This window comes from Ambystoma mexicanum, chromosome 3p, assembly GCF_040938575.1.
Source record: "Ambystoma mexicanum isolate Mex_15411 chromosome 3p, UKY_AmexF1_1, whole genome shotgun sequence".
In the NCBI taxonomy this organism is placed as follows: domain Eukaryota; kingdom Metazoa; phylum Chordata; class Amphibia; order Caudata; family Ambystomatidae; genus Ambystoma; species Ambystoma mexicanum.
Genome location: NC_090925.1, coordinates 867,472,734 through 867,498,573, shown reverse-complemented (window position 1 = coordinate 867,498,573; position 25,840 = coordinate 867,472,734).

The window sequence follows — 25,840 nt, the reverse complement described above, 5'->3', positions numbered from 1 at the left end:
CTCAGGAAGCTAAAGGGAAAATCAATAAAGTTACATATTGACAAAGGCATAAAACCGACAGTGCAACACTATAGGGGGATTCCTCTAAACATTCAAGTCCAAGTTGAACAGGAACAACAATTTCTAATTGACCAAAACATCATAGAGTACGTGAAAGGACCGGCGCCCTGGTCTACCCTATAGCACCAGCGCCCAAAAGAGAACATAGGAACAAAATATGCTTATGCTTGATCTTGAGAATGCCAAATCAAGCCACTGAGAGAGGCACCTCTCACCCCAAATTACTGATTTGATGCATTTGCTCCACAGCACCAAAGTATTTTCTAAATTAGACTTAAACAAAGGATATCATCAGCTAGAGCTTCATCCAGACAGCAGATACATCACCACTTTCACGGCACACGTCGGGTTATTCAGATACAAACAGCTACGTTTTGGAGTGTCATCAGCAGCCGACATTTTCCAAAACGAAATCCACCAAATCATCAAGAACATTCCTCACCTTTTGAACTACAGCAATGACATCTTGGTGTTTGGGGCCACCCAGGATGCTCATGATGTCACGTTGCAAAAGGTGTGCACAGTGCTGCAACAAGCGATCTTGACCCTCAATCTCAGCAAGTGTGAATTCAGCAAGTCCACCTTAACATTTTTCGGCCACATCTTGTGCGACGGCCTGCAACCGGACCCGGCAAAAGTGCAGGCGCTGATGGATACACCCACTCCATCATCTGTCTCGGCTGTTAGGTCCTTTTTGGGGATGGCCAGCTATTGTACGAGGTACATTCAAGACCGTGCGTCAGTCAGTGTGAAACTGCTTTTCAAGAGATCAGGGCTCACATTTCCTCCACTGCCTGCATGTCCTACTATGATCCAGATGTTACTGTGAACACAAGCCCCATGGGTTTGGGAGCCATACTGGCACAATACTTGGAGGCCCAACATACTGACAAGCCCGACGCCCTCAGTCCTATAGAATGGATCCGCCGATTCGCTGCTCCACCCACTCCTTGGAACCCATGCACATTAAAAGACAGAAACCTGAGACTCGGCTCTCGGTTCATAACCCCCAAAACACTCGCCAAAAAACACTCCTTTCATCCCGCACACATTCAAGCAAACTCCGCTCAAACCTTGAACATCACCCAATCAGCCCTCTTGAGTACATCTGAACAACCACTAATCAAGGGCGCCCTTGTCAATGCCCGCTCCCTGGTCGCCCATGCGCTAGATATCGCAGACTTCATCTCTGTCAACAATCTACACTTCCTGGCTATCACGGAAACTTGGCTGCACCAAGCAGCAGGCCCAGCCTTATCCCTCGCCATCCCAGAAGGTTATTCAATACTAAGGAAAGACCGGGACACAGGCAAAGGAGGAGGAGTAGCCTTCATCGCTAAAACATCCCTTGGACTTAGATTAATCCCGCCGCCTAGCTTCCGATCTGCAGAACTTCTGTCAGCTAAGCTCCAACTCTCTGCCACACAAACCATACTATTACACCTCCTTTACAGACCTCCAGGCCCCATCACCACATTTGAGGAAGAGATATCTGACCTCTTGACCACCAACACCAAAACAGGATCTCAAATTATCCTTCTTGGCGACCTCAACCTCGGTCTCGGCGACCCAAACGATACCAATGCACTCTCCCTGGAAAGCACCATCTCCCAACTAGGGTTCAAGCTTAGAATCACAGACCCTACCCACAACAAAGGCAGGACCCTGGACTGGCTAGCGGATCTCAACTGCTCTACGACCATTACAAAAAACGAGCAAACTGCTTGGTCTGACCACCACGCCATCTCCTTCTCCATACAAGGGAATCCACAACCAAACTCTCCAACCCCTACCATCCCCCAAACCCTCACCAGAAACAACCGCAACATTACTTTACAAAACCTCTGCCCACTTATAGACAATATCTGTACCCCTACAAACTACGCCAACCTAGATGCAGAGAAACTCGCTGACCTCTACAACAAAACGTTAGAATCAGCAATAGACACCATCGCCCCACTCAAACTCACCAAAGCCAAACCGGCAGCTCATATGAACAAATGGTTCACACCAGAGCTAAAAATCCTCCGAAACTCCAAACGAGCCGCAGAAGCCACCTGGAGAAAAATGCCCAACCTTTCCAACAAAACTCAACTCTCGATAGCAGCCACCACCTACAAAACTGCTATCCTTAAGGCCAAAAAAGAGACATATGATAACAGAATTGAGAACGCCAAATCCAAAACAAAAGAGCTCTTCAATATCCTTAGGGAACTCGAATCCCCCCCCACTCTGGCTGAAACCTGCGTGAAAGATGCAGACTGGTGTGAGAGGATTCAAAAAGCCCTTGCAGACAAAATCACCATGTTACAATCCAAAATCGAACTGAAAAAGCTCAGCCTATCCAAAAAAACAAACCACCCTCCGCCCACCACCCCCAAAACACCTACTTGCCCCCCCTTCTCCTTCTCACCAGTTTCCACTAAAGAAGTGGAAAGCATCATTAAGGGCCTCAAGCCCTCTAGATGCCAAGGGGACTCATGCCCAGCTCCCATCATCCAAGAAGGCGCCAACACTCTGGCCCCCTTCATAACAGCCCTCATCAATGCATCCTTCAAATCAAGCTCAGTGCCCAGTAGCCTCAAGGAGGCCTGGGTCATGCCACTTCTAAAAAAACCTAATCTAGACCCCAATAACCCAACTAATTACAGGCCAATCACCACCGTTCCCTACATCCTAAAGATCCTAGACAGAGTGGCCTACCTGCAAATACAGAAGCACCTGGAAGACAACAACCTCCTGGGTCTCAGACAATCCGGCTTCAGGCCAAGGCATGGAACAGAGTCAGCCCTACTGGACCTAAAAATCCAGATGGACGAGGCAAAGGACAAGGGTAATCTAGCCATTCTCCTACTGCTAGATCTATCAGCTGCCTTCGACCTCGTCGACCATCAGATCCTCACAGAACATCTGATGACCTCAGCGGCCTTCTCTAACCAGGCGACTGCCTGGATCCAGTCCTTCCTAACCAACCGAACCACCCGAGTCTTCTCCCCAGGGGCATCAGCACTCCCTGTCCCCATCACCTGCGGCGTTCCTCAAGGCTCGTGCGTCTCGCCGACCCTATACAATATCTTCACAAAGCTATTGTTTGACCGCCTAGATAATCTAGGTGTCACTTACACAAACTATGCTGACGATACCCAGGTTCTCATCACCCTATCAGGGTGCTACGACGAGGACTCCACCAAAATCAATAACCTTTATTTAGAGATCCAAGCCTGGATGGCAGAGCACGGCCTATGCCTAAACGATGAGAAAACTGAGCTCCTCATTGTCGGCTCCCAACCCCGGCTAAACAAACTAGACCCCCGTTACGCGTCCTTCAACATAGACGGTAACCTAATCACAGTAGCCAAAGAAATTAAAACCCTTGGGGTTTATCTAGACTCTACTCTCTCGCTCAAAAGACAGGTGAACGCAACTGCCTCTTCAACCGCTTACACCAATAAGCTCATCAACGCCTGCAAACCTTTCCTATCACCTTCTAGCTGCATCACACTAGCCAGAGCGTTAGTGCTCTCAAAAATTGACTACTGCAACACCCTCTTACTTGGCTCATCAGAACACAACCTGAACAAACTACAGGTACTTCAAAATAATGCCATCAGAGCAGCCCTCAGTATCCCACGAAACGCCCACATCTCCAGCTTCAGACAAGATGCTCACTGGCTCCCAGTACGAGACAGAATCTCCCTCAGATCCCTCGTCATCGTCCATAAATGCCGCTCTAACGACGCACCCAAATACCTGGCAGACAAGTTCCACAATCACACCTCAACTAGACCAACTAGAACTCCATACGCACACTGCCTCTCTGTTCCCAAATTCTCCCTAAAAAAAGCAGGCGGCGCCAGCTTCCCGGTCCTAGCTGCCAAACTATGGAATGCTTTGCCACCATACCTTAGAGCAGAACCCTCATTTTGGACTTTTAGAGCCAAAACAAAAACATGGCTTTCCAACAAAAATGCCGTTTAATGCACTTTCTCTCTGCTTGCCTTTGTTGACCACCTGTAACCCGGTCTACTAAGCCGTTGTTGTTTTTTCACAATCTGTACTGTATATTTTTGCCATGCTGTAACTGTTTTTAAGTCTCCGGCGCCCAGCTACCCCAGGGTTCGGTGCGCGGTACAAATAAATAAACTAAACTAAACTAAACTAAATACAAGAAGGGATCAAATTCACTGAAGCGTATTGTCTCCTATGCCAGCAGGGGTTTGTCCAGTGCTGAGCTTGCCTACTCGCGCCACAAAAAGAAAGTTTGGCTGTGGTGTGCGCCTGTGAGCACTACCATCTCCTTATATAGAAAACCATTCACAGTCATCGCGGATCATCAGGCCCTCACCACCATGTATGGCGAGTCCAAAGCCAAGATGCCCCCCGGAAAGCTCAGTGGGGCCTACGCATTCAAGAATATTCATTTAACATTGTTCACAAGCCCAGGAAGGATAACAATCCGGCCGACTTCCTCTCCCGTTTCCTGCTAGCGGCTGGAGTGGCAGCACAAACACCCAAGGCAGATCAATACATTAACTGTCTAGTGACAACGTCCCGCCCAGCGGTGTTGTCCATTCAAGAAACTGTGCACAAAACAGAAAGGGATACGCTGCTGTTTTTAGAGTCAAAGTGAAGATTCTTAGGGGACAGTGGTGCACCAAAGTGAAGGGTGAGTAAGAGCTAGATGAAGAACAACAGAAAACATTACAAACATTCACACTCATGAAGGATGTGCTGTCCACATCAACATAAGGACTAATACTGAAAGAAAATAGGATAGTCACCCCACTCTCCCTACAGGACCGCATCATAGAACTAGCTCACAGGGGTCATAAGGGAATCGTGCCCACCAAGAGGCTAATGAGAACCAAAGCATGGTTCCCTAAAATGGACGCCAAAATACAGGAAGCACTGGAAGATTACATGGTGTCCCTGGCAGTAGAGCCCCACACATTTCCTCAACCATTGAAAATGACCCCCATGCCGCTAGGTGTATGGGATGAGGTGGCAGTCGACATGTTTGGGCTCCTGGCGAACGGAAAATATGTAGTGGTGGTTGTTGATGAAATGTATCAATACCAGGAAAGACAGCAAGCGGAGGATGAAAGACTATGCAGACACAAGACGGAGAGCAAGGGAGCATGATATGCACATAGGGGATGCACTGCTGGTGTGTCAGAAACAGACCCAGGAGGACATGCCAGCTTTTCATCCCAAGCCACTGCGAGTGACGGACATTAATGGAATCATGATCTCAGCAGAAAATGATGATTACTCGATCACCCGGAATTTATTATTCTTTCGGAAGGTCAACCAACCACATAGGGAGAGGCCATCGTCAGAAGCAAATCTCAGCTGCAGCGATCTCACTGACAGCGGTTCTGACAACATGGATGCTGATGTGAACACTGATGTCAAACAGCGAGCCAAACATGCAGCCACCTGGTCGAGGTCCATCCAAGAGGGTTGTGTGCAGACCCACTAGATGGATTGAAGTAATGGAAGAATAAATCAATGCAGGTTATGATTTATGTGGAAGGGGAGATGTAGCGTTATAGTGCTTGGGCCGGGAGCACCCTTTCGCCTTTTTCTATGTTCATGTGAAAGTAGCAGGAAACACCTGTGATGTGTTTCCTGCAGGAGGGATAGTTAGGGCACATTCTTGAATAAAGACAGGTGTAGAATCTCACTGGCGTCAGAGTAGTTATTATTAACCACATTCCCACTGACCGTAAATCCACGAGCTGGTCGCGGTGGGAGTACAACAAATGGCAGCATTTTTCTGTTTTGTCAGGATCTGGAAAGCGAGGATTCATCGAATCCAGGAAGTGAACATTTTGTTGTGTGTATGTGGTCGCGGGGAGATGACGTAACCATGTTCTCGTTAAGAGTGAGTGATGTGGTAGCTAAAGGATCATGAGGTTTGTTGTGGGTGTGGCTCGTTCTCATTCGCACTCTGGGTCGGTAGGTCCGGGTAGTGAGGCCTTGGGGTAATTGTTTAGAGTGCGGCGGGACATCTGTCGTTTGCACCCAGAGTTTGTTCCTGGTTTGTATGTGTCAGCTACGCCTCGGTTTTCATCTGCGGGCATATGGGGCAGTAGGTGAGAGGTCTCACGAACGTGGTGGATCGCTGGGAATTCGGGCCAGTGATATTTTGTCACACACACCACAGGAGAATTTGTTGCCATGTGACGTGATTGCACTCGCAGTCTCTTAAAAGGACATTACACTCCTCCCTTTTCATATTTTTTTTATCAAACAAACCATAAACAGAATATTCAATAAAATTATACATTCCCACTTGCGCCAATCCAAAAGTAATATTCAGCTTTAGTTGGTGAGAGCCAAGATAGTGATTTCCACACTGGTCAAGATGGTGATTTCAACACTGGTCAAAAAATTGTTAAAACATGTTTTTATTATACACAGTATTTGTATACTCGCTACACGTGTTTCACCCTTTTTAACGATCAAAAGGGATCCTCAGGAGAGTTTCTAAGAGAAAAATGATTTAAAAAACAATAGATCAAGGTACTAACTTAATAGATATGTCTTTCAAACAGAATATAGTTACTTATCACGGAACATTAACCTTTTTTTTCTCTTATATTTAACACCTCAAGCTTCAAACACAGATATCACAGTCCAACGACACAACTTGAAGAATTGCACCAACGGGTGCCCTCCGGCCTCAGGAAAGTCCACTTCAAAGTTCTGCAGATAGGTAGGCTGTCTGCGGCGCTCTCTTACAGGGTAGCGCCTTTCCTCTCCTGGGTCGTCCTCCGCCGAGGTCGGACCTCCTCCTTGGTCAGTCAGGCTGTCTCCCCGCCAGTGAATGTCGGGCCCGCCTGGCTCGTCTCTTCTCTTTTTCTGTCCGCACATAGCCATCTCTGTGTGGAGTTGGTCACTCGGCGTCGCTCGGGGCTTGACTCTGGGGACTGTCCCATCTTCCTGAAGAAACAGGAGTTCCTGGTCAACGTCGTATTGCCATCCGACGCCGTTACCATTGATCCATTGGTGTCTGTCACCCTGAGAGGAGCAGGCTCATGAGGCAGGGACAGTTTCCCTCGCACATTTCTTGTTCTCACCAGTACCTGATCCCCTATTTCAAAACGGTTGCTTTGCAGATTCCTACGGTCGTTCACCCTCTCATTTGCCTTTCTCCTTCCTTCAGCTACTACGGCATCATTAATGATTCTGGCTGAGCGTGGCAGGTGGTCTGGGAGAAATCCACGTGGGCAATGTTGAAATAGTGCTTCAGCGTAGAGCAGTGAAGAGTTGCACGATACTCCGCAAAGAATGTGTATGGGGCGCGTCTCTCGCACTCCCCTTGCACGTGGGCTATCCGGAAGACATTGTTCAATGTCCTCATGACTCTTTCAGCATCCCCATTTGCTCTTGGCCACAGTGATGTGATTTTCCGGTGGGTAACACCGTGGTCGCGCAAGTACTCCACAAACCCTCTACCTGGCAATGTATTAGTGGCAGCGCATGGCCCTGAAAGGGGTGTTGGGGCTGGATTGCCCTGTCCCGGATTGCTGGTGGCATGCAGTGCCCAATAAGGGGATTCTTTCCAGAGGAAGGACGATGAGCATAGAATAGGGATTGTCCCCGCTCTGTGGACCGAAGCCGGGTAAAGCGCCCCTCCCCCTCCGTGCACAGGCCCGCCCGGCGTGTGGTACGGCTGTGAGGGAAAGCAGGGGGTGTGTGGGAGGAGCTGCAGCTTCGCCCGTTTACCGCCAGAAATACGAATCCTGCCGTGGGCAGGAACAGCAGCGTGCTGTGAATAGCGGAGGTCCCACCTCATCGCCAATATTATATTGTTGGGGTCCTGATCCAGGTCAGGCCCGGGAGCGGTAGAAAAGCAACACAGACACAGGTTTGCTGCTCACCAGGAGACCTGACTTTATTGACGTGTGACGTAACTGCACTCGCAGTCTCTTAAAGGGACATTACAATGTTGGGCGGGCATATTTGTGTTGTTCGTTTTAAGGGTACTCATTTTCTCAGCTGTAGATATTGAACTCGGATCTTGACAAAGTAACACCAGTAGGGGAGAGGTCTCACAAACGTGGTGGGCTTGCTGTGAACTCGGGCCAGTGCTACTTGTTTCGCACACCACGGGAACAATGGTTGTCGAGGTCGCTCATGCCGGAGCCAGCATCGTTGTGTCGTTCGTTTATAAGAAAAAAAGAATTCAGCTGCAAAGATTGAGCTAGGATCTGTCCATTTACAGGAGCTTGACAAAGTAATGGTATTCTGCAGCATTTTCTTAAATTTCATGCAACTGGAAACAGGTTCTAGCGTAAACACTGTTGCATTTGTGTGTTCAGTAGTGGCTCTTCAATGGGGCTTATTGGAGAAGGTTAATGCCTACATGAGGGCTCGTGGCTCTCAACGGCGTTGTGGCAGCCCCTGCGCTCTGCTGGCTTTGAGAACAACATTAAGTTAAAAATGATTGGGTGTATGAGAGGCCATGCTTGTAGTGAATGGGGCTGGAGGGCTTCAGGCAGTAAAGGTCTGCGGGCACCAAGGGATTTAGGATCCGGGGATGCTGGATGCAGACTGAGGGTTTGTGTGCTCCCTGGGTATCGTTTCTCAAGGAGTGTGGCCACACTTTCTCAGTGGGGCATTTGCCCAGGATAAATGACAGGGTTTTTTCAGTTGTGGCTCTTGGGGGCCCATTTTGATAGATGCCTGCCCCCTGGTAAGTGTGACAGTGAAGGTTGCTTGTTGAGCTTGTGGGGTTGGTGTGTGTCCACTGGCGGCGGTCCTGGTGTCCGGAGCGGTTTCTATGAGAGGCCTGATTGAAGTGGGGCTTCGGGGCAGGTAGGCTCTGCAGGGACCAGGAGATTCATGATCTGAGGTCCTTGCATGCAGGTCAAAGGGCTGTGGGGCTTGCTGGGATTGTTTCTCAAGGGGCGTGGCTGGGGAGGGACCACAGTTTTTCTGTGGGGCATTGCCTCAGGTTATGTGACTGTTAGGGAGAATTCTCAGAAATGTGCTAATTCCCTTCTACCTTAGAGACCCCCAGCTCTTTTGCTGGACTTTAGGACTTTACATTTTTATCCTGGAGAGAGTGAGACCTTTTTCCCACTCTCTCATGTATTTTTATTTGATTTGAACTCTGGGTTTCCTTTGGTTTTGGAGTCTGCCAAATTCCATAGGCGTCATCTTTTTACATTGTGACACACAGCGCCTTCAGTACAGTGGCACCGGGATGTCCTTTAGATTTCCCAAAGGTTTAAATACCTTCTGTTGGATAAACTACTGTTTCCCAGAGTAGTTAAGTGAAATTGACTTTACTTACCTTTTGTAACTGTGTAGACCCAGCACACACTATCTTACATAGAGTGCTGGGGGGATTACTTAGTATCCCTGTGCCTACTTTCTCATGTAACATTTTTATGTTACCTTTTCTACAATTAATGACCCTTTCTACAATTAATGACTGGTGGCAGTGGTTTACTTTTTCCTACCATAGTGTTTTTACCACAGACTGAATCCTCAGCTACAGTCATTGCACCCATGGGTTCCCATTTTGTTTAAATAGCCCAGTCTTCTTTTTTTCACCATTTCTTGTTGTAAAGGTCCTTCTTGAGATTTACTCTGTGCACCAAACCAGGTTTCGTCCCTTTGTTCATTTTGTCTTTGGCGAGGTTCACTGCTGAAGCCCGCTTCTGGCTCCAGTGTGTCTGGCAGGGCAGGAAGCGAGGGAGGTTTCCGAAACTCCCAGTGCTTAGTCTTGTTAGTTACAGGAATGCACCCAAAGATGATTGGCTGGCTGGCTGTCCTTGGAGGACAGCCACCCTGCTGTGTGAGTGATAGCTAGGCTTTGAATGAATGGGAGACACTTGCATAAAAGGCAAGGTCTTTTGCAAGGAAGGCAGAGTGGACCACTGGACGAAGGAATTCGAAGAACTTGGAAGAGAAGCTTGTTCCAACTCCTGGACCGTTGGTGTTCCCAGTGAAGCCCTGCTACAGTGCTGAAGCTCTGAATTTGCCTCGACTAGAGAAGCGCTGCAAAGGACGACTTCTCCTCTAGGGTTGGTGGCACCAATCGACCCCAAGATGAACTCATCTGGAAATCCTCTCCTTGCTGGCTGTACTTCCATTGCTGCTGCAGGAACCGAGTGCCAGGGACAGGAACACCAGAATCGAGTGCATTGTTTTTAAGCTGGGCCCGAGCTCCAGGAAGATCCTCCGGAACTCCCTAGAAGCAGGGCTGACCAAGCCTGAGCCACCTCAATTGAGTGCTGGACCCCAGAAGTAAGGAAAGTCCACAAGGTGTCCAAGAACCGCAGTGATGCTATTTGGGAGAAGCTGAAACCACGAAGTGCTGCTGATCTGAACTTTGTCCATTGCTGCCGCCAACCTTCGAATCGTAGTGCAAGAGTCCCGAGGCGTCCTCCCTCTTGTCCCCATGACTGAGGCCCAGGAACAGCAGAATCTGCCATACTACAACAGGAACAGGAGACAGCTGGAAGCAATTTCTTCAGACCTAAGGTACTGTGAACAAAGGGGTACTTACCTCTTGTTGTGTAGCTTGCTTGCTCTCAGTTGAGACTTGCATTTGTTGCCTTTTGCAGAGTTGCTTGCAGCTTTGCCTTTCACAAGCCTCCCAGCCTGTGGCCCAACAGTGATTTCTCTTTCAACAAAACTCCTTATAACATTGTGCAAGACGTTATACTTACCTTCAAGGAGAACTTCAACTCCCTAGACTTTGCTCAATTGACATTGGCTGTCCTGTCTCCCCAATAGACTGTTCTAACTTCTGACTTTGTGTTTAATCTGTCCCTCCAAAAAGTCATACATTCTTTACTTGTATAGCTGAAAAAGGGTTAATGTACATTGCATTGGGGGGTGGGGAGGGTTCAAAAGTGCTTACCTGTTTGAGAAACTTGCTAACCATTGTTTCCTTCCCTAACCTTTTCCTTTTTGACACCAAACTCAGTATTGCTCTAAATGTACCAGTAATATATCAATGTTCACAGTGTCCTAGTCAATGAAGTCACCTCAGGGTGTAGGAAGTGTCTGTGTGCCATCCCAAAACGGTATCTACTGATTTATTGAAACTGAGAGTGTGTATTTTGAGGTATATTTAAGTGTTACATGTTTGCTCCCTCCTAAAGAAGGCTTATTTTAAACTGACTTAAATTAATAAATAATAATTTTACCAAGAAACCTTGAGTATAAGTGTTATTTGAATACATGTCACTGTGAATCTGTATGTTATAACCCTACAGCTCACAGTGACCCCTCTTGAGATAAGCCTGACTGCTCAGTCACACAACCAACTTGTGTAGTACAGGCTTGTACCAAAGGTTGGCTTAACTATTGCCAAGAGGACAAGGCTGGTGTAGTCTCCCACAGGCTTACTACATACAATCTTGCCTAACAGTGACAGAGATTTCCCACTTGTGGTTCTTAGTGGCCTGTTGCTATAGATGCTTGCCCACTGGCAAGGGTGACAGTGGTGGTCGCATCTGGGGTTTCTAGGTTAGGTGCTTGTCCCCTGGTGGCAGTCCTAGTGTCCGGAGCCGTTTGAACGAGAGGCCCCGCTTCTGGATGCAGGCAGAGGGTCTGTGGGTTCATCGAGTATCATTTCTCAAGAGGTGTGGCAGGTGAGGAGTCTCGCCCGTCTGTTGGTCAGTACCCATATTGAGGGACAAGTGTGGCATGAGTGGTTGCTTGGGGGGGTTTGTGGAATTGGGTGCCTGTCCCCAGGCAGCGGTACTGGAGTCCAGGGACTATGGAGATGAGTTTCGTTGAGCACTGTGGTGGTTTCTCATGGTTCTTGGGGACAGTAACGCTAGGTCATGTTTCCCAGTTTCACGGCTGGCTCATCGTGTGTTGAAGGGTATAGCATATGATATCTGTTAACATTCCTTGTTTTGTATCTCCAGATGACACCAAATGACGGGGGTGGGGGGTTGACCACGGGCAACATGGTTGGTGGTGTGGCCATCAGGGCAAGCTAGGGTACTGCTTTGGGGTGTGTAACGCCTGCGGGCCCCTCTCGAAGACAAAATGGAGTACAGTGGTCGGCCCAATCTGAAGGAAGGGTTCAAGTATTACCGGGTGGCTTTTTCCCACGGTAACATGAAAAAGGTGTGCAGGTTTTGTGTGCATATATGTATGAGGGATGAGCCTCCATAACTAGGTACGGTGGGGCCTCGGCAGCGTGGCATCCCGAGGTTGGGGCCCATAAGGAAAGAGGAGATGTGGGCTTGACAGTGATCTGGGCGCAATGGGTCAGAGGTAATCGCGTCTGGCTGTAGTAGGTCGTCAGAGTGGAGAAAAAGTATGGTTCGGGAGAGGGGGAGTGCCCCTGGCCAGTAGACCATTGGCCCTGTGGCAGTAGGTTGGGGCACATTGCATTGAATTGAGCTATGGGCTCAACCATTTGGGTCACTAGAAGGGAGATTTATTGCTGATTTAGGTTATGGTCATAGGTTTGGTGCAGAACTGTGAGGTGTCATGCCAGGGGCTCATGGAGTGGTCCTCACCTCATAGAGTGGTCCGTGCAAGTAGGGAGAAGGTCTGGGGGGCTGGTCAGTTTAGGGGATCAAGTATTTCCCTCAGGTCCGTCCCAGGGTATGGGGGGCGATGGCCACTGCCACTCCGCTACGCTCAAGTCCGTAATGATAACGTTATTGATGATGTGATGGATGAGTAATAGTTTGATGACGTCATGCTCCCGTCGCATTTTGATGATGTGAGAATTCTAATAAATGCTGCCTAAGGTCTTCCAAAGAATATGTGTGCCTGGTGTCCCTCACTGGGCCTGCCGCCTGCACGGCTCACAATTGTGATTCAATGAGTAACATCGAGTTGGGAAGTAATAATATTGGTTATAGATGCGGTCCAGTTTTTGGTGTGTGTTATTTAAACTGTCAATAGGGTTATGAGTCAATGTATAACTAGACCTGAATTTCGAGACAACCTTAAGTTAAAGGTGATTGGGGAATGTGTTCGGTAACGACAGCAATGGAGGCACATACAAAAGACACATTTCATCTCTGTTTGCTCGAAACGAAGCAAAGTAAAGCTGGCATGTGAAGGACACCCCCAGCATCTGGTTGCCCATTTGGGCTCTCGGTGGCAGCACACACCACACCCCTTGCTGGCCTGCTCGCCTCGGCTTCCTCTGCCTGTTTATACACTTCTGATCCTCACTATTATTTTTCCACAGACCCCACACACCTCTAAAAGTTTGTTTTTGATGTTGTCGGTCCTGCCCCTGCATTCCCCAAGAACGGTCCTGACAGAACTCTCCTGGACCTCAGGCTCGGGGTGTCAAACCACACACCTCTTAATAGGGTCTGGAGATGGCGCGTCCCCACCCCCACTGAAACAGCTGCGCCCCTCGTATGCTCGTGCATCTGTCTGGGGGGGGAAATGGACTTGCATGGAGGAACAGGCACAGTTAAACTAGCAGGGATATTTTGAAGAAATGTAGATAGTTTTTGAGGTCATATTATTGACTGCGTCATGTATATACCGCCACCAATTAGTGACTGGCCCTTTGAATTAAGAAGTTCAAGATGGCGCATTTATGCACTGCTTAAAAAAACGCCTCAAGCACTATTTCAGGTTGCGCAGGGTCTATGACAGATACAGTCAGGTGCCCAGAGGGTGCTTCTGAAAGAGCAGCAGGTTTGAAGACGAGTCATCACAGTGTCAGGTCAGCCTGTGCCTCCAGTAGGCCAGAGGAGCAGGGCTAGTGCCTGTAGGAAGGCCAGTGTGTGTAACAGTAAAGACCATTTGGAGGATAGGTATTACCACCTAATTTTATATTTGAAATATGCCTGTGCTAGTGATTCAAGTATGATACTCTTCTGTGCAAGTAATGAAACCGAGGCTCTCTGTTCTGTTCAACTGTTACAATACTCATCCCCAGAGAAAAATATTTGTAAACTGGGGTACCTCGGATCCACACGGAAAGGCGTTCCGGCCCAATTCCTCCATTAGCCAGCCCATTACTGGTCAGAATCTGTATTCTTTGGCGGCTTGTAGATGTTTTGAAATACAACTCCATCAACCCTAGGCAGCATAGCTAATGGTAAGGGATTGTGGGTGTCGTAGTCTGAAAGTTCTGGTGTCCCAAGTGTTAGGCAAAGTTTAAATGCAGTACCCTCTGGGAACATTACAAGCAACTATGACTACAGGTACAGGCAACCCAACCTTTGGTATAAGCTTGTACTACACAGTTTTGGTAACGTGTTGAGCAGCGAGGCTTATCTCAAGAGGGGAAATGTGAGCAGTGACGGAGTTACACAATGATTCACAGTTACAAGTATTCATATAAACTGTTACACTCAAGGTTTCTTGCATAAACAATTATTCATTTATTTATCAGTCAGTTACAAAGCCTTCTTTAGAGGGGAGCAATATACTAGTAACACACAAATACACTTTAGTACTGTACACTCTGAGTTTCTGAATCAGACAAGACCCTTTTGGGATGGCCCACAGACACAACCTACACTCACAGGTGGAGAGATTATGGTTTGGGTAGCTATCTCGCGCTCAAACCACAGGAAATCAATAGCATTTCCTAATACAAGTTCAATGTCACAGAATTGGTTTTGACAAATTCAGTGTCACTCCAAAGATCTGTTTCAGTGATAAATCACAAAAGTATTTTAATTCTTCAAATTGTGAACAGCCGACACGTGTTTCGACCACCAGTCGTTTTCAAGGCTGTTATTAAATCACCACATGGTGTACAACATAAAATAAAAGTGCCACAAAATAAAGGGTAATGTACAGATGAAAGCATATATATTCCATCTAAGTTAGGAAAACAACAACATCACAAAGTGTTACATATTAAAAAAACCATACCATGTTGTTTCACAGGTCAGGACGGAGGGACGAATTCAAATCATAGTCAAACGATAGAGACGGTTGAAGAAAAAATAATAAAAACAGCCACGAATTAGAAAGTTGGCAAATCTTCTTGTCCATTTGTTGTGCTCGTGTCTTAGACCCCCTATTAATCGGTCAGTATTTATGGTAAATGGAATTACCTTCATGCATAACCCATTAAAAAATCCCTGGTGTAAATAACACCTTAATGTTCATCATGCACACATCTGTGACAGGAAAGCCTTGTGAAGCCATCCTAGCTAGTCCAATATGTTAGTAATGTGAAGTAATTCAAAGAAGTATATTTACAATTCCAAAAAGTGTATTGATTGTATAACCTGCTTCAAAAAACCTTTCCCCATGCATTAGATATGTGTTGATTTTGATTAGCAGTGCTAATATCAATAGCATGCAGTACCAATAAAATGGGCTTACCCCATGCGTTTTCTCTATACCCTCTCCCTTTGAGAATGGGTTATGCAACATTTTTCAGGCGATTTTTCACCACTCTTAGTCACCAAATCCTTCCAATTTCACTCCTAAAAGAAAAACCCCATAATGACCATACGGTCCCTTTGGATAATAAAAATGTCCAAATTAAGTCATGATTGTGCATACGTCGCACCTGCAGTAGTTGTCCTGATATTTCAGTCCTTTGTTTGGGAGTGAAAATTATTGAATGGCCCAAATTTGTGATGTTATAATCCAACTTGAAATTCAAGCTCCATATATCATGCGTGACCTACAAAATAATAAAATACCCCTACTGTAAGATATATAGCAAAGTACTCTTAAATTAACCAAAATATGCCCATTAAAAAGCCACCCGTCAGAAAAGGTATTTATTTCCAAAATTAGCCTGACTGATCAAGAACCCGAAAAAAATGTGGTTCTCCCACCATATAAACCATAAGAAAATGATTATCAACCCTGTTTACAAAACCATCTTCAAACTGTACCACGTTGTTACATCACTAAACCTGAAAACACATTCGCCTTCACACGTAAAAAAGACAGAAATGTGCCATGCTCGCAGAGCGCATAACGCGTATATTACCTAATACCATATAAAAGGGCTCAATCCCTTCTTTCACAATCCCTGGACAATGCCTGAACCAGTCACTTCTTCCACGGTAAGGAGAAAAGCCGCCATTCACGCCCGCAATAAAACGGATCGAAATGCGTGATGATGTCACGCGTGCAGATATGTGTGACGTCAGACAAACAAAAACAAAAGCATTCTACTGACGTCATTTCCGACGTTATCTGATACCACACGCTGATGAATAATGATATGTACCGCAATGGAGAACCAGTCTCCAGTATTCCCACATAATTAGATCCATAATGTGCAATAGTATTGCGATTAAAGTGCAACATTTAATGAATTTCAGATATAGTATGCTCATTTAAACTTCGCCTCACCATATTGTGAAGACATTCTACCTGTCTCCAAAATGACATAATCACAAAGGATGGACATATTAATTTTCTTGATTAAAATCTACTTAATGGGGTTTGAGAAATAATCAGGAGACCTGACTAGTTCCCCCAGTAAGGATGGTTATATGACCCTAATTGCTGAATAAGATAAATACGTTTTTAAAGATTTATCACAATACTAAGATAATACATGTTAATGTAGACTCTCATTAGGTACAACTGTAAGTTTTGATTTTAGCAGGGTAAGATGGAATCATCATTTTAGGGTCAGTACCAAAGCAATACATGCCAATGACGACTGCTATTAAGCACAAATGTATTTTCCAGTAATGGTGAGGCGAAGTTTGAATGAGCATACTATATCTGAAATTAATTAAACGTTACACTTTAATTGCAATACTATTTGAAATTACAAATCTTTATAAGCAGGGCAAATACTTTCAGATAGCATTTAGAAGAGTCATTCAATTCAAATAGGCTAAGCCAAAGCCAATGGGCAAAAGTCTTTGTATATGATGCAGCACTTCAGGTAAGTAAATGGAAAAGTCTTTGCACAAGTTCTTAGGAGTCTTTGATAAAAAGAAGAATCAAATGTAGGGCTACAAGCTGATTAGACTTGTGAGTTGAAGAAGTTACAAACACTTCCACAGTAAGAGGTAAGTTCTCTTAGACTTGTTTTACAGTACCTTGGTAAAGAAGAAAAGAGGCAGCTGATGACTTCTGTTCCTGTGCAGCTCTGCAGATCTCACTGTTCCTGGGCCTCAATCGTGGGGACAAGAGGGAGGACGTCGGGGGACTCCTGCACTGTACTGGCACTGTCAAAACTGGCAACCGGCAAACTTCACTTTCAGTGGTTGTTTTGTGTTTCAGCTCCTTGCGGTACGGCAAATAGCAATAAACACGGTTCCTGGCTGTCAAGGTGGACTGTCCTTGCTTCTGGGGTCCCACACTCTGCTGAGGGGGCTCAGGCCTGGTCAGTCCTGCTTCGTGGGAGTCTGGAGCATCTTCCAAAAGCTTTAGGCCAGCTTAAAAGTAACACACATAATCTGGTGTCCCTCTCCCTGGCTATACGGTTCCTGCAGCAACTCTGAGGAAATTCAACCAGCTCCGAGATGGGTGTCCAGGTGGCTTACTTTGGAGTTGATTGGTACCACCAACTCAAAGGGAGAAGTCATCCTTGCAGGGGCTTCTCTGTCGATGCGAACCTGGGGATTCGGACCTGCAGCAGTGCTTCACTGGGCAAACCAACGGTCCAGGAGTTGCAGCAGCCATCCTCTTCAAGCTCTTCTTCGGTTCCTTCGTCCAGTGGTCGACTCTGCTTTCCAAGCCAAAAGACTCGCCTTTTATTCAGTTCTCTCCAATTGATTCCAGCCTAGCTGTCACTCACCCAGCAGGGTGGCTGTCCTTGCTGGACAGTCAGCCAGCCAATCACCACAGAGTGCATTTGGGTCTCCTAGGAGACTAAGCACAGGGAGGTTCGGGCACCTCCCTCACTTCCTGCCTACCCGAGACACTCTGGAGCCAGAGGCAGGTTTCACTCCTGAAGCCCGCCAAAGGCCTGGGTTTGGTGTGCAAAGAAACTCTCTAGAAGGACCTTTCTACAAAGACCTGGTGAAAAAAGAAGACAGGGCACCATTTTAGCAAAGATGGCTGTACGCCATTTTGGAAAAGATGGCTTCCGCGGTTACTTTACCGGAGCGATGAACGGTCGGGGTAAATGAAACCAAGTAGGTTCAAAACGAAACCACTGCCGCCAGCCAGCCAATTGAAGAAAGGGTAACATAAAAAATGTTACATGAGCATTTAGAAACAGGGGATACTAAGTAACCCCTCCAACACTCTATTGTAAGATAGGATGTGCTGGGTCTAGCAAGTACAATGCTAAATAAAGTCAATTTCACTTTACTGCTCTGAGAAACAGTAGTTGATCCCAGAGAAGGTATTTAAACCTTGGGAAATCTAAAAGACTTCCCTGTGTCACTGCACTGAAGGTGCTTTGGGACACAATTGTAAAAGATGATGCCTATGGAGTTTGTTAGACTCCATAACCAAAAGAAACAAACACAGAAAACAATTTGAATTAAAAGTACAAAGTCCTAAAGTTTAGCAAAAGAGCTGGAGGTGGGACGAATTGGCACATTTCTGAGAATTCTCCCTAACACCAAGCTCTGCATCTGAAGAGTACCCACAAATGCATGCCTTCTTCCCAGCGAAGTTGGCCAGTATAGAGAACCTCCCACCCCCGTCCTTTGCCTCCTCAGGCTGGCCTTTAAGGTAAGGAGGAAACCCCAGAAATGCCAGACCAACTGGCCAATCCGGGCCTGCTCTCTACGCCCACATGGATAGATTTAATGACATAGGGCATTATCACAAATATGGTATTTTTAATACCTTCTATTTATAAAATACACCTTAATTAAATATAGGTCAGGATCGCATGAGCAAACACAAATAATTATTCTTTCCTATCTGAACTTCCGGACCGGTTGAACACACTTTCTAAAGCAATAACAAATGCAGTCTTATTTCTACCAGTGGTGTTATTTAATTCTTCCTATCCAAGTATAACTTTTGTATCTGAAGACAGTAAATATGTTTAGGAGCACGGCGTTCCGAATCTATATTTGATGGATCCCATCTCGAGCTATTCAACTTCTAAAAAGAAAATGTGAAAGTCACTGATTGAAGAGGGATGTCTGAATGCTCCCCAACATGTAGCCGAACACTCGTTGCAAGCTACGCTCTAGGGCACACCACCGACGTGCAATGTTGAACCGAGAAGTTCAATTCCAAATCCCTCCAGTGGTTTCCCCAAATTAGGAAATAGACTCTAAGATAGGTCACTGTTTGTTTCTGGCACCCAGAATATAGGTTTACCAAGAAATTACAGAATTAAAAAAATCGAAAGTAGAAATGACCACATTTTATTTCTAATGCGGGGAGCCCCCCCACACACCCTTTTGCCCCCTTCCTTTATTAATACCCTTGCCCCACCCTACACCTATATTTTAATTAAAAAACGACCCCAAATTTCGAAAAAAAATAGGTTAGAAAATTCAGTCTTTTCTTCCTCTTTTTTGTATTTGATCATTTATACGGATACCAAAATATAGCATGTCCTGCCATGGGCGCCTCCATACGCTACGCTGAGATCACGCTGAAAGCTGAGTAGGGCATTCAACCACTTGCATGTCATCCGTCAGTTAATATGAAGTATGACCTATCTGGCCTGACGGTATCCCTACATATTATCCCCACCTAAAATATCGCCGTACATATGGTCGTTTGTCCCGCCATAGGCAATATTTTTTGGGGGGTATAATTTGTGGGAGCGGGGGTTGCAGGGGTGTCCCCCGCACATTTATAAATAATGCAGGGGTTGCGGGGGTGTCCCCCGCAGGGTCCATGGCTCAATATTGCTGCAAAAATATGCCGATATTTTTGTATTGCAATATTTTTGTGGGGTTATTAACACATGGGACCGGCCTGACTGGGTCTCCCAGGTGCAGATTTGGGGGTCACACCTTTCACTACGCCATTATTGGTCCATGCCTTGACCCGAGAACGCAGCACCTTAGAACTCACCCCTTCATCTGTCCTGTGATTTCATGCAGGGCCATACTAGGGGCTGGGCCAGGAGGGGGGCAGATTGCAGTGCTTCCCTCAGGTGGGGGATGAAGTGGACTCTGTGGCCATAGAAACCCTCTAATGGTAATGCTGAAGAGGAATTCTGAGAAAAGGGATTTTTTTCTAATGTTCATATTTTCAAAAACTGTGAAAAATACTTTCCATACCATCCGTGTTCCCAAAGGATCACTAGTACTTAAAGCTATACATGTTCATTACTCAAGTGGGTGAACTTGTATTAGCATAAATGACCTAAAAACATTTGACCTAAAACATTTGATCTAATATTTTGTGTTTTTGGTGCATTTAATGTATCTGCTTTATAGCTCTGTGTGTAATCGGCTGGTTTGAGCCCCAGGGAAATAACTCAGTGGATGAATGCAACCACTACATGAATGGGTGATTAATAGGCAGATGTTGGTTTCCAATCAGAGTGAATGAAGGTCACAGCTGCAGAGCTCTATTTGCAACCTTCAAGTCACAGGCTCCAATCCGAGTGGGGTAATTTAAGAGGTTATCTTGTGAGTGTGGGGGATCTAAAGGGAATGTATAGACATCCACCTTTCATCCTTCCTGAGGTTGAGAAGAGGCATGTCATACTCCAAATACCCATTGTTTTTTAAAGTTCACTAAATTATGAGTTGGGATTGCATGGGATGGTTACAGCATGGGGTACATAGAAAGTACCACAATGAGTAAATATGGGCTATTAATCCCATAAAGTACTTTTTATGCATGGCATGTGGTAAATACCCCATGCAACCCAACCTCATAATCAAGTGATCTTTCAAAAGAGGTGGTATTTAAAATGCTGCATTCTTTTACCATTATTGCCAAACTCGTAATAATTCCCTTAGAATGGGGGCCTACGCAGCCCCCATGGTGCAGAGGGCATCAGTTAGCCCAGGTCTAGAAGTATGGGGGGGTGCAGCCGAGCCCATATCCTGACATTAAATCAGGGGGAGGGCTGGGCTGGGTAAAATTGCAGGTGGCGCGGGAAGGAGGCACTCTGCTTCTGGCTCGCTGTGCATGCAGACACTAAGCACCCTTTCTGTCTGCGTGCGATCTGAAGGCCTGGAGTGAAGACAGAGCATCGGCTCTGCTGGAACAGGTAAGGAAACCTTAAAAAATGGTATGTTTGGGAATGTGTGCATGAGTGCGTGTCCGTTGTGATTGTGTATGTAATGGTATGCATATAAGTGTGTGTGTGTGTGTGTGTGCATGCAAATGGTGCATGTTTGTATGTATGGTGAGTGCGCCTGTCGTGTGATTGAGAATGCAGTATTTCTCTAAATGTTCTGAGCACTCGTGTGTTTGGAATACAGTGTGAGAGAAGGAGAAGATACATGGGTGAGTGACTGGTGGGTAGGACAGTGTGTGTGTGTGTGTGTGTGTGTGTGTGTGTGTGTGTGTGTGTGTGTGTGTGTGTGTGTGTGTGTGTGTGTGTGTGTGTGTGTGTGTGTGTGTGTGTGTGTGTGTGTGTGTGTGTGTGTGTGTGTATGTATATATATATATATATATATATTCTGGATGGGTGCTAGTGTGGAGAATGTAGTGTGAGTGAATGTGAGAAGATGTATGGGTAAATGACTGGTGGGCGAATGGGTGTGAATATGATTGCGTGTGTGAATGTTCTGGGTGGCTGCCCGTGTGGAGAATGCAGTGTGAGTGAATGTGAGGGACGGTTTATGGGTGAGTGACTTGTGGATGAATGGGTTGGAATGTGATTGTGTGTGTGCGTGCGTGCGCGCACGCCTGGGTGGCTGCCCATGTGGAAAATGCAATGTGAGAGAAGTTTAATGGGTTAGTCACTGGTGGGTGAATAGGTATGAATCTGATTGCATGGATGTTCTGAATGGGTGCACACATGGAGAATGCAGTTTGAGTGAATGTGGGAGAAGGTGTGTGGGTGAGTGAATGGGTATGAATCTGTGTGTGTGTGTAAAATGCAGTGTGTGAATGTTAACGGCGTATCAATGAGTAATAGCTGAGCGAATAAGTATGAATGTGACTCTGAATGTTCTGGGTGGGTGGGTGGTTGCACGTGTAGAGAATACAGTGTGAGTGAATGTGAGAGAAGGTCTATGGGTAAGTGACTGGTGAATGAATGTGTATGAATGTGATTGTGTGTGAATACTCTGGGTGGTTGCCCATGTAGGGAATGCCATATGAATATTCTGTGTGTATGTGTGAGTGAATGTGAGAAAAAGTATATGGGTGAGTGACTGGTGGGTAAATGGGTATACATGTGATTGTGTTCTAGAGGAGGAGACAAGTGCCTCACCCGAAAGTCCTGCCCCCATTTTGTCTATATGTTGAAAACCCCGGAAATTGCAACATGTGCAATGCCAGTGATGGTACCTATACCGCAAAGAGTCCTTGAAACTGGGTATCCATTGAGAAAGCCCTATATCATGTACCCGAGGAGAGATGACAGTCTTCTAAAGGAAGTTCCGGAAGAAGTGTGAATATGAGTGAAAGAGAAGACTGGTGACGTCACCTGAAACAGAAGTGACGCACCCAGAAGAGATCCCATGAAGAGAGTATATAGACCTTGTAGAACCTGATGTTGAAGTAAAGACACGTGTGGAAAGCACTGAAGAAAATGCAAGCAGTTTTATAATTGTACAGACGCTGAAACGCAAGTAGACTAAGTAATCATGGGGCTGGCTATACATAGTAAATAGACTGCAGGTAGTGCCGCCAATATATATATAAGTGTGTATAGAATCTGGATGTTCCACTGCGCTTTTTAGCAAACTAGGACCCCGTGAACAGAAGGGCTGAAGGTGTGGCGCAGTTGAAGGAAACAACTGATGCTGAAGGAAGATTTGAGAAAGGTTGTCTGGCTCAAGAGTTGGGGCCACCAAGAACCTGGGTATCTAATCGAGAAGATGCATTGAACGTGGGAAGCGAGACAAGCTTCTGTTGAGGTGTAATGGAAAAACACTAGAAGTGACAGGTTTATTAATTTAATAGTGTTAAATGCGAAGAAGGAGCTCAAAACACAGTCTCCTGTCACATGGTCAAGATGGAAATAGACTTGGGGCGAAATACACTGAGATCAGAAGATAAGGCCATGCTCACACTCCCTTTTGGTCTCAGGTGCAGTGATCCTTGCAAGGCCGAGTTCAAAAGACTAATTGAATGGCAGACAGTAGGAGTGATGATGGATGATGGGCTAATTGGGTGGAGAGGCATGGTCAAGTCCAACCCTCCAGCACCTGGGATAGCAGCTTGCGTTCTGCTAGCGAGTGGAATATTTTAGAAGGGTATAAGCGTGCCAACCAATTATAGAGAGCCACCTAGTACAAAGCCCTATAGTTTGAAAGACAATGAAACGTTGTGTATTTTTATGACACAGAAGATGACTTGCACTAGGTGTCGGCTGGACATAGCTGTCCATCTGACCTTAGAGAACCAATCACCGTCCAGTCCCCCATAGAAAGTATACCTAGATGATCCCCTTAAGCCTATCACATCCCCCAGTAGGTTTTCTTATTTTGCCATGTAGCATGACATCAGTGATGATGAGTTTTTGCTATGTAAGAACTGTTTTTTATGAAATGTGTTGAGAGACTTGAGCAAACGTCAGAGGATGTCCGTTGTACTCCGTTTTAGATACTTGATAATAAAACAGCTTAAGTTTGACCAACTTCCTGAGTCGGTATGATTTTTGATGTACAAGTAAGATCTGCATCCCCATCCATCCCAGATTGCGCTACCTCGACTTAAAGGGCCTACGGGTTCAGTGTGCATGTGAGTTGCTGAGGGACCCGGGGGGCACTGGGGCATTTTTAACATTTCCTTAGGTGACATGGCATGTTTTACTGGCATTTTTGGGCAAATCCAACATGGTGTTTGTTATTGCGTGGCTAGACTGGCCCTTTGGTGCAGCCAGTCTAGCTATTGCTTGCTGTGGCAGGACTTTTATTTCTCTGCCTCTACGATAAAGCAAGCAAGCATGATAAGTGAATTACATGACTAGACTGCCATTTTTTGCATTGAGTCTAGCCATTTCTTACTGAAGCATATGTTTTACTGGGCTTTATGAAAATGCAGGCATGGTAAAAGTTATTACATGGCTAGACTAGCATTTTGGTGCAGCCAGCCTAGCTTTTTCTAATTGTGGCATGAGATTGTCTACTGAGCATCTTTGATAAAGCAAGCATGATAAGTGTACTTACGTGTCCAGACTGGCCTTCATTTGAGCCAGTTTTGACATGCTTTCTTATTATGATATGGCATTTTTAATGGCAAAGCCAACAGGAATATGTTCTTATGTGGAGGTACTGGCATATATTGGCAGAGCCAGCTCGGACATGTTTTCTTATGGTATCATTATTGGCATTAAAGCACAAATCAGATAGTAGTATTTTTTTATATAGGAATACGGGCATATATTGGTGAGGTAAGCACGGAAATGTGTGTGCACAGCTAGCATGACTATGTTTTATAAACTGACATATACTGTGGAGAAAGGCATGAAAATGAATTGGGAAATGTTCCTGTGCACTGATGCTGACTTACATGGATGTTTTCATCAGTTGCCTAACAAAACCCATTATAAACTGGCTTTTTACCCAATTGTTCACATAAAGTGTGCTGTATAAATGCACCTTTTAATCCTCGCTAAACTCAGTCGCTCTTGCATACTTGTGACAAATATTTACGCCCCTCCAATAAAAAAATTGACCAGCTGCTACTGGTGGCTTGTACCATTTAGGTGCCAGGGGCCAGACACCAACCCCTTGTTCTTACGCTAGGTGATTATTTAAGCTGTGATTAAAAACATACATCTTTCACCTAGCGCAGCACGCACATGCGAATGGGGAACCCCCTAAAACAGAAATGCGGGAGGTGGACCAAATGTAAACAACCAAAAGGGGGTCACAGACGCGCAGGTAATCGGGTGTGAAGCTTTATATAAAACATGATATCATTATTACATGACTTGATCCATTCTAAGGTTTAAATGTGCTCGTTTCCTGGATTCTCATTCTTTTCTCCAGCACTGGTCCTTATTTCTGACTTCTTTGTTGTTATTGTTAAAGCTTTGTTTGCTCCCCTCTATCACCGCTATGCCCACCCCAACAGCTCGCCAGACCCAAAATAGAAACAGCTCTTAAACCACAGAGCCTACACAGGGTCTGTAGCTTTTGGCACTTGGCTGACACCAAAGCTCCGGTTACAAACATGCTAACATGCCACCAGGTTACAACACTGTTATAGGCTCGTGCACCAGACAGTTAGTTACACCGGTTGGGAAAATAACACATGATCAAACTGATGTATAGATATTACAGGAAAGGGAAGAGGGACTTCGCTTTGGTTACACAGAGATCAAGGCCAGGGTCACAGGGCTGCCCCTTATCCCCATGTTATTTTTTATTTTAATTGGTTATTTATAATGCCGTGCTGACTTGGGGATCGAACCTGTATTGCTCTGCATCGTCTTGCTTCCAAGGAGAGCGCGTTGCCCCCGAGCTATCTGCCCGAGACTATTATGTTACTTATAAATGACAGACTCAGCCTCTCCCCCAACAGATATTACAAGCTAAAAACATCAGTTCGAGCCCTCGGACAGCAGAGCTATCCCAAAGGGCATGCACCTATAACAGGGCCGAGAATTGGATAGCGCAGATATGCCCGAGGGTGCCCACACATCACAGACTCTGGAATGGGACAGTGCAGCTGTGCAAATCTGGGTACACAGATATCACAGCGGCCCCGACCAGCAGCACAGCCATCGCGCAGGTGCTGTCCTGCGGCCCCTTTCCTGCAGGACCTGCGTGCTTCTTGGGGGGTCCTTTGGAATTGAAAGCCCCACTGGTCTGAT